This window comes from Pezoporus wallicus, unplaced genomic scaffold (assembly GCF_028554395.1).
Source record: "Pezoporus wallicus isolate ANWC-B61680 ecotype Strahan unplaced genomic scaffold, APGP_CSIRO_Pwel_v1 contig_2025, whole genome shotgun sequence".
Lineage (NCBI taxonomy): Eukaryota > Metazoa > Chordata > Aves > Psittaciformes > Psittacidae > Pezoporus > Pezoporus wallicus.
Window position 1 is genome coordinate 4,447,296 of NW_026640253.1, and position 16,474 is coordinate 4,463,769.

Here is a 16,474-nt window from a genome sequence, read left to right on the forward strand (position 1 = left end):
CATATTTGAAACAAGGAGGTACGCAAAATCAGTGAAAAGCTAATGTGAATGATAAGATTAAATGAAAATATGTAACAGGTGGTGACTTTTTCTTCAGATTGTCCCTGACTGGTAAATCTAGACAACTGAAACATCTCAGAAATCTGGAAACACAGCTTCCATTTCTGTGCTCCCAATACTTTCCAAAGCAGTCCAGTTTAGTAATATTATGTAAAGAAAGTGTTCTTGAATTAGAAACTATTATCAAAGTTGCCATGTGTAGAGGAACTTTAAATTATAAGGGACCTTATACCATGTTAGATACCTTTGTTAGCCATTATAGGCTGCCATATCATTTGATCACATGTGCATGTTTGAAGGCACTCCATATAGAGTTAGCATGTCTTCCTGGAAAAAACATTTGGCAGTCATCTGGTGCTTGATTTTTTTTTTTTTAATTTATTTTTTTAATACTACCCTTTTTCATCTCCTGTCATATAAGAAAAATCTTACTCCAGTATAGTACTAGCACACAATTAAAAACCTCCACTGATGTAGTTAAATCCCTAACTTTGTTTAGTATCTGTAGATGTTTTGTTTGCCTCTTAATCTGGAAACCTCATATGTGCACTGCTGTAGCCCTTGAAACAATTCCCAGGTGGATCATAACTTTTTGTGTTTGAAGAAGTTATTGCAACTGGTAGCATCTGAGCTGTTCTTTTAGAGGAAAAAAAATATTCAAGGGTAAAAGCAATGGGTAAGTCAGACAACAGATTATTTGGAAAGGTTTTGGTTTTTCTTTTTATTTTGTTTATTTGGTTTTTTTTTAGGTGAAGTTCTTGCTTCCTAGGAAAATTAATTTAAAATTTGAGAGGGCCATCAGTTCACCCCAAATCTGGTACCAGTCCTTCTCTGAATCCATAATGATTCTGAAAATTTACAGGCATTCTGCTTGAACTTCTTCTGATCTCAGTGGTAGTGCTGAAAAAAAATAAAAGGCCATGCTTCTGACAGAGAAAACCTTCATCTCTGTCATCTCATGACACTAGTTTCCTTGAGGTAAAGAGGTATTAATGGGAAATAAATTCCATTAGGGAAAGCAAGATCAAACCTTACTCCCTTTAAGTGAGTTGTGCCCACCGCAAGGATTCATAGTGTCTGCTTTGTTATTTTTTTCTTTATTCTCTTAATTCATAGAATTTCTATAATGTCTCAGGAAAATATTATTATGTCAGTTACTAGCTGCTGCATTTTTCCTTGCATAGACCTTTGTCTTTTTGCGTGTCAATGTGGAAAGTAACAGAGAGAGCAGAGAATGAGCAGAACCTTGATGACACCTCTCTGCCTCGATGCTTCACGCTGTAGTTACAGCAGCAGTTCAGACAACATATACAGGGAAGAATTACGATAGACCTTTTTTTTCCCTGAGGAGGAAGTAGATAATCTCGGATGCTAGTCTTCTTTCTTGTTCTCTATGGGTAACAATACAATGGTTTTGACTTTGGCTGCATGGTTCTGAGTTACTGGCTGGGCTTAACCACAACAACCAGGTTATATAGAGGCTGTTTAGACCTTACTAACTGTTGTCTGGTGGTTTTGTAGGTTTTGTAAATAAATGCTGTGTTTCACTGTAGGTTTTTTGTGCAACTCTTAGTGCACTAAAGTGCCTTCAAATCCTCATTAAGGTATGTAGTTATCAAACAGAGCAGAAGCATATAGGTTCTCCCCGTGGCACATCCAGAGCTTACAGAACAATTACGTATTAAAGGGCTTTTCATTTCTGTTTCCCATAAGCATTTGCACAGTGGAGAAAGGCGTCCTAGAGCCTGCATGCTGCTTTAAAGATGGCATTTTGGATAACTTAAATTGTGGAATAAGTTCTTAAAAATCCTCCACATGAAATGTCATTGTAATTCTTTTCTCTCCTGATTTCACTTGTAGTTTGGATAGAACAATACTGTTTTCTTGTCCATCAGATGTAAAAAGCAAAATTTCTGCGATATAACATGTGGTATAATATGCAGCAGTCATGCAGTCAGGGAGCTGGAAACCTCAGCAGTTCATATTGAGCAGAAGTCCCCATAACCTATTTCATTGATTTCCCACCCCCACCCCATGATTGGATACCATTGTCAAATGAATCTGTCATAGAGTATGTGATATATCATATTCCCTTTGGAAAAACAATTCAGGACACTCATACAGCAGGATAATCAAACAATTTGGTGTGAAAAATAGATACCAAGTTTTTCTGCTCTGTTACGGATCACCAGAAGTCTCTAGTAGGTGAATTTGCTTTGGATTGATGAAGGGCTATAGAAAAATGTCATGACTTCAATCATATTTCTATAGCCTTTCCTAGCCATAGCTATAGAAGAAAGCTGTTAAAATACTTTTTTCACTGAAGTTACTTGAGAGAGGAAAGTGTCTGTAAGTCTGGCTGTGTGGCTTTGGGGATTGCATTTCAGAAATAAGTCAAGAAAGATTTGGGGTCGTGTAACATGTTTTCCTCATAATATGGATGACAGTGTCCAAAACTTAAACAAGATTTCAGAAAATCCCTGTCTGCTTATTTTCAAACTCTTTTAGAAGGTGATGGAGTGAGTGTAACAGGATGAATCGGAGGAGCAGAGATTATATTAAATGTCAGAAATAAACCTCTGTAGTATTTCGGAGTAGTTTCCAAGGGGTGTGTGGGATGCTTCATATCTTTGAAGTTGTGCTTAAAATGAGACAGGGCTAAAAAGTGCAGTACAGTAAATGACTAATGCATCCCATCCCAGGTGAGAGAAGGAAAATGGGCCTGTTTGGCACTTTCCAAACCTGATTTCGCAGACTTTATAAAATGAATTAAACATTTTTTTGGGGGAATAATAGTGCTTTATCTGAAAACAAATTCCACATCCATTCACAGAATATATTTTCAAGTTTTCTTTTTCACACTTGTAATTAGTCTAATCAGCCATTCCATAAAAGCTAAATGCCATTAAACTTTTCTATGTCACTTGAGAGATTATCTAACAAATGAGATTATATCTGAGAAAACCTGATCTTTATTTTTCAGAAGATAGGGGGAAAAAAATTCACCAGATATTCCTCCTCTTCCTACTCCCAGCTGAATGAACAAGTGTTGGCAGTTGCTGCCCGCAAGATGTTGGCTGACATGAATAAACAGTCTGGTCAGTTATGGCAAATCTCTGCCTATCTGAAAATCCTGGGCCTTGACTTTGCTCTTGTCTTTTTGTGGTTGTGTTTCTCCACTTACATAAACACTTGACTATTTTAGTGTATCTTTGTGATTACCCATGCACATCTTACAGCTTTGAGTATGACTGGAGTTCTGGAATTGATACATTGCTTAAAAAGTTTCAAATCACTGTTTAAAATACCAGGAGTATATCCTCTTAAATGGTATAAACTTAGCTTTTCACATTAGGCAGGGCAGGTTAGACTTGATTCCTGGGAATCCTTTCTATTCTGTCTGGACCTTGAAGATACTTTGCTGCTCCACATCACTTAACAGAATCTTCCTTATTTATGCCTTGAGATGTCTACTGGCTTACTGTTTATTTGCTGTCCTTTATCTCAAGGGCAGGTGTATTTCCAAGTATATTCAATTTGTAAAGGTCATTCACAGATCTACATGCAAATGTAAAAAGTTATTTGTACTTCATAATCTTATTAGACTTCCTAATTACATGAGGCAATCTAAATGAGTGGAAGCAGAGGCTTTAATCAATACTTATCTCAGCCATAAAAATGTATTGCATCAAATCTATTAAAAATAAATAGTAAAGGTTAACTGTGTGAATTAGGCATCAATAAAATGAACTTAATCTAAACCAAGAATGCCATCAGTTGCTGTATAACACTTCACAAGGATGCATATGCGAGTGAGTAGTAAAATTAAAAGCTAGCATAATTTGTCACCTGTTATGCTCCTGGCTTTTACTTGACCCTTATTTTCATCCAGAATTTTTGTTGTTTGCTTTGCTAGGTGAGTGTGAATGGGATTGTGGCTCAGTGCGTTTTCCCAAAGATTGCCTTGCCTTATTGGCCTTTCTTGTTTATTTTTGGGTTTTGTTGTGCGAGTTTGATTTGGGGTTTTTAGCACCTCCCACTGACATGGAACAACAGATGCCTTCGAAGTTGATAGAACTTACATAGCAAACATCCCAGCACAGTGTTTCTGGACTAATAGAAAGTCCAACTCCTTTGAGAAAAAAAAAAACAAACCCAACAGTTGCTGATATTTCACTTTACATTTGACTAAAAAATAATTCCACCTTCTTTTTCTGATGTGTGTTGTCTTCATGTTCCAACTTCTGTCTTGGAGAGTCAGCCTTCTGACTTTCACACCCCAACATGTCACAACCTGCTCTTCACAGTGTGCTTGATGGTGGTGATGGTACAGCGAGCAGTTGAAATGAATGCATAGAGAATAGAGGAGTCAGACTGGGAAATGTGCGTCTTTCTGTAATAAATTACTTTATTTATAGCTCTGATAGCCTATGCTATAAAAGGCAGTAAAAATTTGTTTTGTTTGCAAGGTAGTCAGACCACTTGTCAGATCAGATGACACACATTAAAATGTTCGTATTTTACTCCCAAACAGTAGTTAATCTTAGTGCCAAGGACTAAGTATATAAATGTTTTGGCCTTTGTTATATGATATATAAATGTATTTTGTGTTACATGCTTATGATACCTAGTTGTGTACCATTGAAGATAAAAAGGATGTCTTAGTATAACTAATGTGCAAAATCCCTGTTTCATAAATCACTCCACATATGGCACTTGGAGGGTAAATTTATATACATTGTACAAAATGTAGACATCAATAAACATATATTAAGCTTCTAATCGGAATTAATTCAAGATACAGAGACATTTGTAGCTTCTGCTGACATGGGTAGGAGAAGAATATGTCATGTATTTTTTTAATCAAATAGCTATTTTCTTAATTGTCAAAGTTAAATCATGCAAGAGGAAGAACTTGTGTATTCTCTGTAGTCAATATCAATTCTTGAAATGAATTTTAATAACTCTGCTAAATGACATAATGCTATACACCGTTATTCATGAAAGCACAGTCATTTTAGTTTTGTATCTTTGCCTTGGGTCATAGAGGTTTGGAACATAATTTTCTAAATAAAAAGAATTAGTATCTCCTTTATTATATTATGAAAGTTCCCTTGCATATCTGAAAATATGATTAAATGTGTTCAAAGAGGAATTTAATCTTCTGGGTCACTGACATCATAAGTTCTTGATGTTCTTTGAGTCAGCAGATCTAGATATTTTTCTTGGATTGGGGATTTATTTGATAAGTGTGCTGCCTGTTCCCCCAATCACCCTCCCCCCCCCTCCCCTCCCCCCCCCAGTCTAACTATTCTTTTCTTTGTATGAGGACATACTACCAGACATTGTTCAGGCAACAGATGAGCTAGGCAAAACCCTCTGAACTTAATAGTATCAGAGATGTCTATGGGATATTGTCTTTAACACTATTTCTTTGAAGGCTCAGAGAAGTACATTTCTGAACTCTTCATTTTCTTTATGACTCCATGCTGTGATACTGAATGGAGGAAAGACTCATTGATTTCTTTTAATAAAGAAAGTAATTAAAGAAATTACTATTAAAGTAAATGAAAGCAGTTAAAATTGAAGACATTAATGGAATTTCTTTGTTTTATTAAACACTGCATAAAATCCTTTTTTTTTTATACATAGAATGGAAGGAGTGGGGGTTAATTTTGCAAAGCCATGGTTTAATGTAGACTTTTCTATTCAATTCTATTTGATATTCTGTTTAAAGAAACTTTTCTGTGACCCTCCAGGAAAAGATTTCTTCCCGGCGGGAGTATTCGGATGAGCCTTGAGCTGGCCAAATTTTAACATGCTTATCCAATGCTGCTTTCTTTTTCAATGACTAATTGAAGACTTGTGGAAGAGTTTTGGTCAGCTAGCCAGTAAGTAGAAGCAGTGCAGTTTGTCATGAGGAGCAGGCAGCTTGGATATTGCTTTATATTCACTGAATGCACTGAAATACGTATTTTAGATTAAAATAGATTGTATTGAGATATATGTCAAACCTACAACTGGCTTAGCAGGGGTGTCCTAGGATCTAATCCATTATTCTTCATGAATACTTTTCAAAAAATAACGATTTTCTGAAAATGTTTGGTCTTTATTACAGTGTAAATCTTAATGAGAAAATGCAAAATTAAAAAATCTTCTTATGAATGACATGGGGCTGGTACAAGGGCTTCTTATCAGCTACAGAGATCTTTATTTCCACTCCAGGCCTGGGATTTGGAATAGCTTGGTCATGAATTGTGAGTAACATCTGTGAAATGAGTTTATTTCCTCAGTCTAAGTTCTAGTGAGCCAATAATGGTGCTATTTGCACTATGACTGACAGTGATAAGAAATGGAAATCTGCTTAGCTATCAGTTATGATGGAAACACCTTTAGAAATACAGCTGATAATATTCTAGGGATGAGCTTTTCTCTCTTTTTAATTTTTTTTTAAAATATCCCTCATTTCTTTGTTAACTTATCAAGTATCAGACATGGATTCTATAATCCATCTAAATCAGTGCTTTCAGAACCTGATCTAAGTAAAATTACTCTTTTTTTTTTTTTACATAACTGTGGCTGAGTATAGAATATGAACTGTGAAATTTGATGGGAACAGTAGTGACATGTAAAGGTTAAAGGTAATACCCATCATTACTGGAGGTTTTTTAATAGGAAAAGTATCACATAAATGCTGAACACTTAAAATGGAGATGCTTGCCAACTGATTTTCTAATCTTTATCTTTTTATTATATATTACCTGAATAAAGATAAATAATAATTAAAAATACAATCTTATCCTTACCTTAAGGATAATAGTTGTCAGAATAAAATATATAATAGTCTCAGGGCTGTTAAAAATATAGTCAGGGGCTATATGGACAGAATCAAGCCTGGGGAAGAATCATAGAAACTAGACAAAGACTGTAGCTCTTGTATTTATTTTTTTAATTAACATGGCTTGGCTTTACATTAAATATTTTGTGAGGAAGAAGTAAGACAAAATATCTTGCCTGTGAAGGTATTCTTGTTATCAGGAAATAAAAATGCTTAGTCCAAGTTGGTTTTATATAAAAAAGGGACACCCCATACAAGTTCAGGAGCGTTGCATGCCAACTAGAAGGAAGTGCAGCAGGAGGGCCAGGAGACCTCCTTGGATGCATAAGGAGCTCCTGAGGAAAATTCAGATGAAAAGAGAGGCTTACAAAAAGTGGAAGGAGGGGCAGCCGGGGAAGAATACAGGGATGTTGTCCGGGGAGCTAGGGACCAGGTTAGGAAAGCTAAGGCTCAGTTAGAATTAAACTTAGCTAGAGGTATTAAAGATAACAGGAAGGGATTCTACAGGTACATAGCAAATAAAAAACAGACTAGGGAGAATGTAGGCCCCCTCAGGAAGCTCTCGGGAGAACTGGCTACACAGGATTTGGAGAAGGCTGAGGTTCTGAATGACTTCTTTGCCTCAGTCTTCACTGGCAAAGGCTCTGACCACACCACCCAAGTCTTGGAAAGCAGATGTAGGGACTGTGAGAATGAAGACCTTGGGCCCACTGTAGGAGAGGATCTGGTTTGAGGCCATCTTAAGAACCGGAACATGCACAAGTCCATGGGTCCTGATGAAATCCATCCGCGGGTCCTGAAGAAGCTGGCAAATGAAGTTGCGAAGCCGCTGGCCATCATATTTGAGAAATCATGGCAGTCACGTGAAGTTCCTGACGACAGGCAAAAGGGAAATATAACCCCCATGTTCAAGAAGGGGAAAATGGATGACCCAGGGAATTACAGACCAGTCAGTCTCACCTCTGTGCCTGGCAAAATCTTGGAGCAGATTCTCCTGGAAGGCATGCTAAGGCACATGAAAATCAACAAGGTGCTTGGTGACAGCCAGCATGGCTTCACTAAGGGGAAATCCTGCCTGACCAATTTGGTGGCCTTCTGTGATGGGGCTACAGAACTGATGGATGGGGTAGAGCAGTTGATGTCATCTACCTGGACTTGTGCAAAGCATCCGACACTGTTCCACACGACATCCTTGTCTCTAAATTGGAGAGACATCAATTTGACGGATGGACCACTCGGTGGATAAAGAACTGGCTGGATGGCTGCACACAAAGAGTTGTGGTCAGTGGCTCAATGTCCAGCTGGAGACCAGTAACGAGTGGTGTCCCTCAGGGATCGGTGTTGGGACCGGTCTTGTTTAACATCTCTGTCGCTGACATGGACGGTGGGATTGAGTGCGCCCTCAGCAAGTTTGCTGATGACACCGAGCTGTGTGGTTCGGTTGATACGCTGGAGGGAAGGAATGCCATCCAGAGGGACCTTGACACGCTTGTGAGGTGGGCTGATGCCAACCTTATGAAGTTTAACCATGACAAGTGCAAGGTCCTACACCTGGGTTGGAGCAATCACAGGCACAGCTACAGGTTGTGCAAAGAAGAGATTCAGAGCAGCCCTGCGGAGAAGGACTTGGGGGTGTTGGTCAATGAGAAATTTAACATGAGCCTGCTTCAGTGTGCGCTTGCAGGCTAGAAAGCCAACTGTATCCTGGGCTGCATCAAAAGGAGCGTGACCAGCAGGTTGAAGGAGGTGATCCTGCCCCTCTACTTTGATCTCATGAGACCTTCCTCACTTTGAGTATTGTGTGCAGTTCTGGTGTCCTCAACAAAAAAGGGACACGGAACTGTTGGAACAAGTCCAGAGAAGGGCCACGAGGATGATCAGGGGACTGGAGCACCTCCTGTATGGAGACAGGCTGAGAAAGTTGGGGCTGTTCAGCCTGGAGAAGAGAAGGCTGCGTGGAGACCTCATAGCCCCTCATAGGGGGGCTATAGGGATGCTGGGGAGGGACTCTTCATTAGGGACTGTAGTGATAGGACAAGGGGTAATGGGTTAAAACTTAAAAGGGGAAGTTGAGATTGGATATATGGAGGAAATTCTTTCCTGTGAGGGTGGTGAGGTACTGGAATAGGTTGCCCAGGGTGGTTGTGAATGCTCCATCCCTGGCAGTGTTCAAGGCCAGGTTGGACGAGGCCTTGGGTGATATGGTTTAGTAATAAGGTGTCCCTGCCCACGGCAGGGGGGTTGGAACTAGATGATCTTAAGGTCCTTTCCAACCCTAACTATTCTATGACTCTATGATTCTATTCATTGAAACCATCAAACAGAATTTGTCACAATGTCATGCTGAAAGAAGTACAAGGGCAAGTCTGGTTAAACTTGAGCAACAGAATCACTGAAATAAAGGAAAGCAGCTTGAGGAAGAAACAAACTAATGAAATACTATTTTTGCTATGAGACGGGTAGTAAAGATGCTATGAGAGTTCAGGTTGAGGCTCAAAACAGTGTGGGTGGTTTTGTGGTTTGTTTTTTTTCTTCATTTTATTTTTTAAAGAAGACTAAATGGGGAGAGAAGAACTATGGAGGCAAATGTAACATGAAAAGACCTCTCTCCTCATATAAAAAATGTTAATTTTTAATAGAGGAATAACTAGGAAACCTAGAAACAAGCCTCCACCCCAGCTAGGGAGAACTTTAAACAAAAAGTACTTGAAAAGAATTTAGTTAGCTTTTATTCAAAAAGCTTTTGTCTGTTAAAAAAGGAAGTTTCAAATGTGATGAAAAAAAATGTTGTTAAGACAAATTTCTCCAACAAATAATGCTGGTTTCTAATGGCTGAACTTGTCTTGGATGGAAATAAAATTCAGCAGTCTATAACAAGGTCATACTGATTTATTCAAACCTTTGTTACCTTTCAACATAGAAAATCTCTAGGCTTCTATATGCTGATTATTTAAAAGTCTGTTTTTAATTCCAGAAATCTAAATTACCATTTGAAATAACATGTCTGCTGAAGGGGAACTGCCGTGGTGATTCCATTGCGCTGCGCTAGTGAGTTTAGTGATGCTAATATAATCATAATAATAATCATAATAATATAATAATTGGCTAATAAGCAATACTAATACTAATGCTTCTACTGCTAATATTAATTTGCTAATAAGCAAAGTATTCAAAGAAAATACTGGGCTGTTATGTTTTAAAAGCTAAGCTCCAAGACTGGCCTTCCTTAATTGTTAACGTGAATCATGTTTCTCAACCCCTGTGCTTTACTAAATTTCCTCCCACCTCCATATTGACAATGTCATTAAAGTGATCTCTACGCTGAAGCCTTTTGCACATGCACTGCTCTGTGTCTGACCAGATGACTTAATGATGTATGATCTATGTTCGTAAACAAGAAAGGCTTTTCATCATTCCTGAAAAGTCATTCTTTTCTTTGATTAATTCTCCTAAGGAGGTTCAGCCTTTGGCTTACTTTAATGTGTCATATATTCCAAAAATAGTTTGGACATTGAAACAACTCTTATAATAAAGTATTTGCAAGTCCCTGAACAAAGGTGGAGAATTGTCCTGGGTTCAGCAGTAGCAGTCATTTTTTCTCCTTCTTGGTAGCTAGTGTAGTGCAGTGTTTTGAGTTTCAGCTTGGGAACAGAGCTGATAACAAGGATGTTTTGGTTTGGCCAAGGACTTTGTGAGCCTCATGCTCTGCCAGGGGGGAGGGGAAGCCAGGAGGAAGCAGAGACAGGACACCTGACCCAAACTGACCAAAGAGGTATTCCATACCACAGCACGTCATGCCCAGGATGTAACTGGGAGTTACCCAGAAGGGCTGGGAAACTGCAGGGTTGGAGGAGGTATCGGTCGGAGCTTGGTCGGGCTTGGGGGGCGAGTGATCGGTCGGTTGGTGCTGAGGTGTTGTATTCTCTTCCCTTGTTATTTCCTTTATCATTATTATCATCGGTGGTAGCAGTAGTGATCTGTGTTATACCTTAGTTACTAAACTGTTCTTATCTCAACCCGTGGGAGTTGCATTCTTTTTGATTCTCCTCTCCGTCCCTCCGGGAGTAGGGGGAGGGCAAGAAGGGGGGGGGGGGTGAGTGAACAAATTACCTGTCTGGGTTTAAACCACGACAGTTCTTTTTGGCGCCCAACGTGGGGGACGAAGGGTTGAGATAACGACAGATTTGACTGGATTAACAGTCATTCGTCACAATGCTGATTTATTTGGTATCAGAGTTGCTCTTCTTGATCTCACAGCTTCAGACCGTTGTAACTTACGTAGAGCCGGTATTTGCTGTGATAGTGTTTATCAAGTGTGGGGCCTGGGCTAAGGTTCTTGTCTCACTGTGCTTTATAGCAATGGCTTGTAATACGGGCGAGCTCCAGCAGCAGGGCGGGACGGACGTGGCCGTGGACTTGTACCTGGCCGTCCGGCTGCTCTTCACCGTCCTGGCCCTCACCCTACTCTCCATCTTCGTGAGGCTGCGGGGAGCCGAGGGGGAGCGGCCCCGGGAGCAGGCGGCAGCCGAACCGGCCCGGGAGAGCGGCCCCGGGGACCGAGCGGCGGCGGGAGCGGGGCCGGAGGCCGCGAGGGGACGGCTGCCGGTGGAGGAGGTCGGGGAGGTCGAGGAGCAGAAGGAAGCGGCTGCCGAGCAGCGGGATAAGGCGGCGGAGGAGCCGAGCCCCGCGGCCGAGCCGAGCCCCGCGGCCGAGCCGAGCCCCGCGGAGGAGCCCAGCTCCGCGACGGCCGAGAGCATGCCCCGGAAGCCGCCTGCCGAGCCCCAGGAGGATGCAGGAGACCAGGCAGCATTTCCCAGCAAGGCAGAGGAGGAAGAGCTGGACTCAGAGAAGCTGGTGGTGGGAGAGCCGGCAAGCACAGCAGCTACACCAGCCCCAGTGACAAGTACAGCAGCATCGTTTGAGAGTTCTGAAGGTTTCGAATGGCCTTTGGGTATCCTTGGGACCTGCCTGCTGATTGTGATGGGGATCAGCATGTTGGCACACACACAGACTGTGTTCTACCCACAACCATTTTGTCTGATCTCAAAAGTTAAGCAGAGTCAGGTTTGGGTCTTGTCTGGGGTTAGACGACAATATAGGGGGACCAAGAGGTTTTCCCCAAGGCTGGAGAGTCATGAGTGGCAGGGTGTGTGGGACAGTATGGGCAAGTATCTAGTCCACTGGGCCCCTCCAGTGCTTTGGAAGCGTCGGAGATGGAAGGCAGCTGTATGGAGTCCCCAGCAACAAGCTGCAGAAACTGCTTAAGGGGACAGTGAATTATTTTAAGCCTGGTGGGCCCATGGCACTTCAGGCCATCAGAGCAGAGATGCAACACAGAGATGGACTCATGATCGAGGGGTGGACTTAGCAATGGACACTATTGCCCAGGTTATTCACAAGTGTGAACACTGCACACAGTCTCTCCTGCTCTGACTGGTACAAGAGATGGAGACTGACATCATGGACCAGATGGACTCAGCAGCTTTATAGGGACTGGTCCATGCACTAAGATAAGAGTGATGGTATATTGAAAATGTGGGATCTGAGCATGACGTGAATGGTATGGAATAAGGGGTGGATAATGTCCTGGGTTCAGCAGTAGCAGTCATTTTTTCTCCTTCTTGGTAGCTAGTGTAGTGCAGTGTTTTGAGTTTCAGCTTGGGAACAGAGCTGATAACAAGGATGTTTTGGTTTGGCCAAGGACTTTGTAAGCCTCATGCTCTGCCAGGGGGGAGGGGAAGCCAGGAGGAAGCAGAGACAGGACACCTGACCCAAACTGACCAAAGAGGTATTCCATACCACAGCACGTCATGCCCAGGATGTAACTGGGAGTTAGCCGGAAGGGCTGGGAGACGGCAGGGTTGGAGGAGGTATCGGTCGGAGCTTGGTCGGGCTTGGGGGGCGAGTGATCGGTCGGTTGGTGCTGAGGTGTTGTATTCTCTTCCCTTGTTATTTCCTTTATCATTATTATCATTGGTGGTAGCAGTAGTGATTTGTGTTATACCTTAGTTACTAAACTGTTCTTATCTCAACCCGTGGGAGTTGCATTCTTTTCGATTCTCCTCTCCGTCCCTCCGGGAGTAGGGGGAGGGCAAGAAGGGGGGGGGGGGGTGAGTGAACAAATTACCTGTCTGGGTTTAAACCATAACAAGAATATAAATCCACTGCATTAAACCACTGAGTACACCATTAGTGGCTGAAAAAACCAATAGCATAAGGGCAGCAGTTGATGTTACAGGTCAAGTTCATGAATATTAAATCAGGTGTATGAAGATAAAAGAATCAGTGGAATATGAGAGGCAAAGGAACTAATTGAAAGAAATAAATTAGAAGTAGTTTTATTTCTTTTTTAAAGCCCTTCCATGGTCATTATATAAGATTGATATAGATGGTTCCCTCTGATTAATAAAATTTGCTAAACTGGAAATGGAGCATAGGGGTAACAAAGGGGACTGATACTGGCCTAGAGATGCCAATATGATTATCAATTTATTAGAAATCTTCAGGGTTTTTGAAGTGGTATGAGGAGTAATACAAATTTTGAATGGGTTTACAAGTGATGTAGTGAGCAATAGCCTAATGGCAGACTGAGCAAAACTCAAACTAAAACAAACAGATCCTTTAAATTCTTCTTATTTTTCTTTCCTATTTTCTCTGGAAACTAAAGCCCAATGATCAGAAAGGTGAAAAACTGGCAAGGCAATAGAAAGAAATATATTGCAATAGGCTGTGATGTCTTGCAGACATAGGAATTGCCTCAGGAATGCAAAAGGAGCAAACCACCCAAACCACAAATATACACATACTGGATTCCCGAAATACTTCACCATTTGTTATCTGGTGCTCTTCACATAGCAATTTTGGGGATATATGTAGCCTTAAGACTTGGTAAGATGATAGAGGCTTGAGCAACTGTATCTGTATTGATCACTGACATACAAAATTACTAGCGTCCATGGTAGGACTATAAGAATGTGGCATTTTGAATCTTTTCAGAAAATGGTCCCAATAGCTCCTAGATGTAAGCAAATATTTTGATCTGCAGCAATATTTAGTTATTCATTGGGAGGTTTGCTTGGCATGTAATGAAAGTATTATTATTTAAATGATAAAGTATCATTACTTATATTTATGAAGTATGAGAACCTAGATTCATCCTATTTAGAACCTTCCTAAAGTCAAATTGTTGCATTTACTAATGGTGGTTTAAAACTGTATTCACCGTATTTAATAAATATGTATTGAGCATTGAAAAGACTGTAATCAAAATGATGGTGTTTTGTCTGTTTTGCAGACAAGTAAATAAAGTGGCCCTGATTTAATTCTGATAGAACAGTATTGCAAAATGAAAACTACATTGTACTAATGAGATAGCAGCAATAGTTTTGGAAGACTAGTCTGGACTTTTAACTGGATATCTTATCCCATGGATAATTCTTTATTATATATTAGAAATGGATACAAGTGGGTGAATGAAAGAACATGTGAATTATAATTTCCATGAATAGGTTCATGTTCTGAAGACAAATTTAGCAGTTATGAAAGAAGCTACTGGGGCAAACATCCAACATTAAAATATATTTATATGTATCCTAAATTTTTTGTTTTACATGTGTATTTCTTGTCACTGAGGCATATAATTAACTTACGCTGTTGAGAGAGCAGAAGTTGATCTTTGGTACTTGAAATCTTGATGAGTAAGCCTGCTCAATGGGCTGTCTCAGATAGATGCTTGTAAAATATTTTTTGAAAAAGCAAAGAGTAACAAATTGGAGAGAATCTTTCTTGACAGCAGCCAGCGATTAATAGATGATCTTTGGGGAAGAAAATGTTGGGAAAAGGTTTCTGCTTTGGGAGATACACACTTCATTGGGGTATTTACAGTGCAAGACTCATCATAATTTATAGAATCACTGTACTTCTCTGTAGTGTATGAGGCTGGTCTGCTTGCTCCTTCATAAAAAGTATATTCCTGAGAATACTTTCTGCAATGAGATTGAAACTAGATGAATAAGCATCGGCTTTCATCCCCAGTGACTGAAAAAGAAGGCAGGAAGACTCTTTTCACTTTCATCTTCATTCGCGTGCTTGATCTTGCTATTTTTTCCCAAGTTCTTCATACCCATGTGAAGGGCTTTGTTTCATGCAAATAAGCAATCTACGAGGAACTTTCTGACATACAGGGGCAGAAATAATTTTCGCTGAAGATAAGGGAATCTTGATGGCACCAAATGATCCATCCCTGGCAGTGCTCAGGGCCAGCTTGAACAGGGCTTGAGCAACCTGGTCTAGTGGGAGATGTTCCTGCCCATGGCAGGGGGCTGGAACTAGGAAATCTTAAGGTTCTTTTCAACCTAAACTAGTATATGATTCTATGACACTGGCCAATGCTATTGGGATTTAATGTAAAAATTCCATAAAGCTTCTATGTTGTTCTGAAGTTCCTTATGTCCTCTGATTCCAACCCAGGAGACTATTCCATTTGCATTATGGAAAGCACAGGTGACAAATGGAGACTTAGGTTATCACCTGAAATGGTCTGAATAGTCTGATTTGTCAAAAAATGAGAAAGTAAATTATTTGACTCTTCCATTAATTTCTAAGAAAAGGCCTTTAGATTTTGTTTTAATGAAATCAAAACAAATTTAACTTAATCTCAGGTTGACTAGTAGCCATTTTTCAATATTTTAGGCTTCCCACTTAAGGAAAGAGGAAAGATACTTCATAATAGATAACATTTAAAATTAGGATAGAACTATAGTGAACTGATTTGCCTTGAATCTCATTTATATTGTGCATGAGGACTGGCAGTTTGCTTGTGTGCTCTCTGTTATCACTTAAGTCCAAATATTTTAACGTTCAGACTACTTCTTGTATGTTCTGCACCTCTAAGATCTAGCAGTGATATCTTTGTGGATTGTGGGACATAACCATGTCTTCTGCAGTTGGGCTGTGTACTGAGGATCTCACAATAAGGAGGATAACTTGAATTTGTTCAGTCCTTTCTGCTGTTTTGCAGTTTGGGTCTTACACACCTGATCTTTATTTCATATAGATAGTGCTGAGCCTCTATGAACATTAATGCTTCATCAGTTTGGATCCACCTAAGGCATATAATGTTTTACCTCATAGGTTTGTCATCTTAATTTGATGAATATACTTGTAAATTTTAATGCAATCTCCACAGACTTCTGTTTGAGGACTTGAGTGTTTAGAATTTACCATAAAGTTCCAGCACAATGCTTGGAAAGGGCTAGGCTAACTCCCCAAATCAGTTAGTTGAGTTGGCTGCTAAATAAATTAAAATAGCACCTAATTAAAATACTTGTTAAAAGAAAAATTTGCTCTGAGGATTGATAAATAATTTCAAGTTACTGCACTTAAATTTTTCAGTTAAAAAAAATAAAAAATACCTGTTTGCTGTAATGAGTCAAATCTTGGAATGTTTGTCCAGGACTAAATATTACGTGGTGATGGCATGATTTGAGACAATGACAGATTTCTGAGATCATTGTAAGCATTTATTTGAACAGTCTGAGCCCATCATATGTTTTTACTATGGTAGGACTTCAAAAT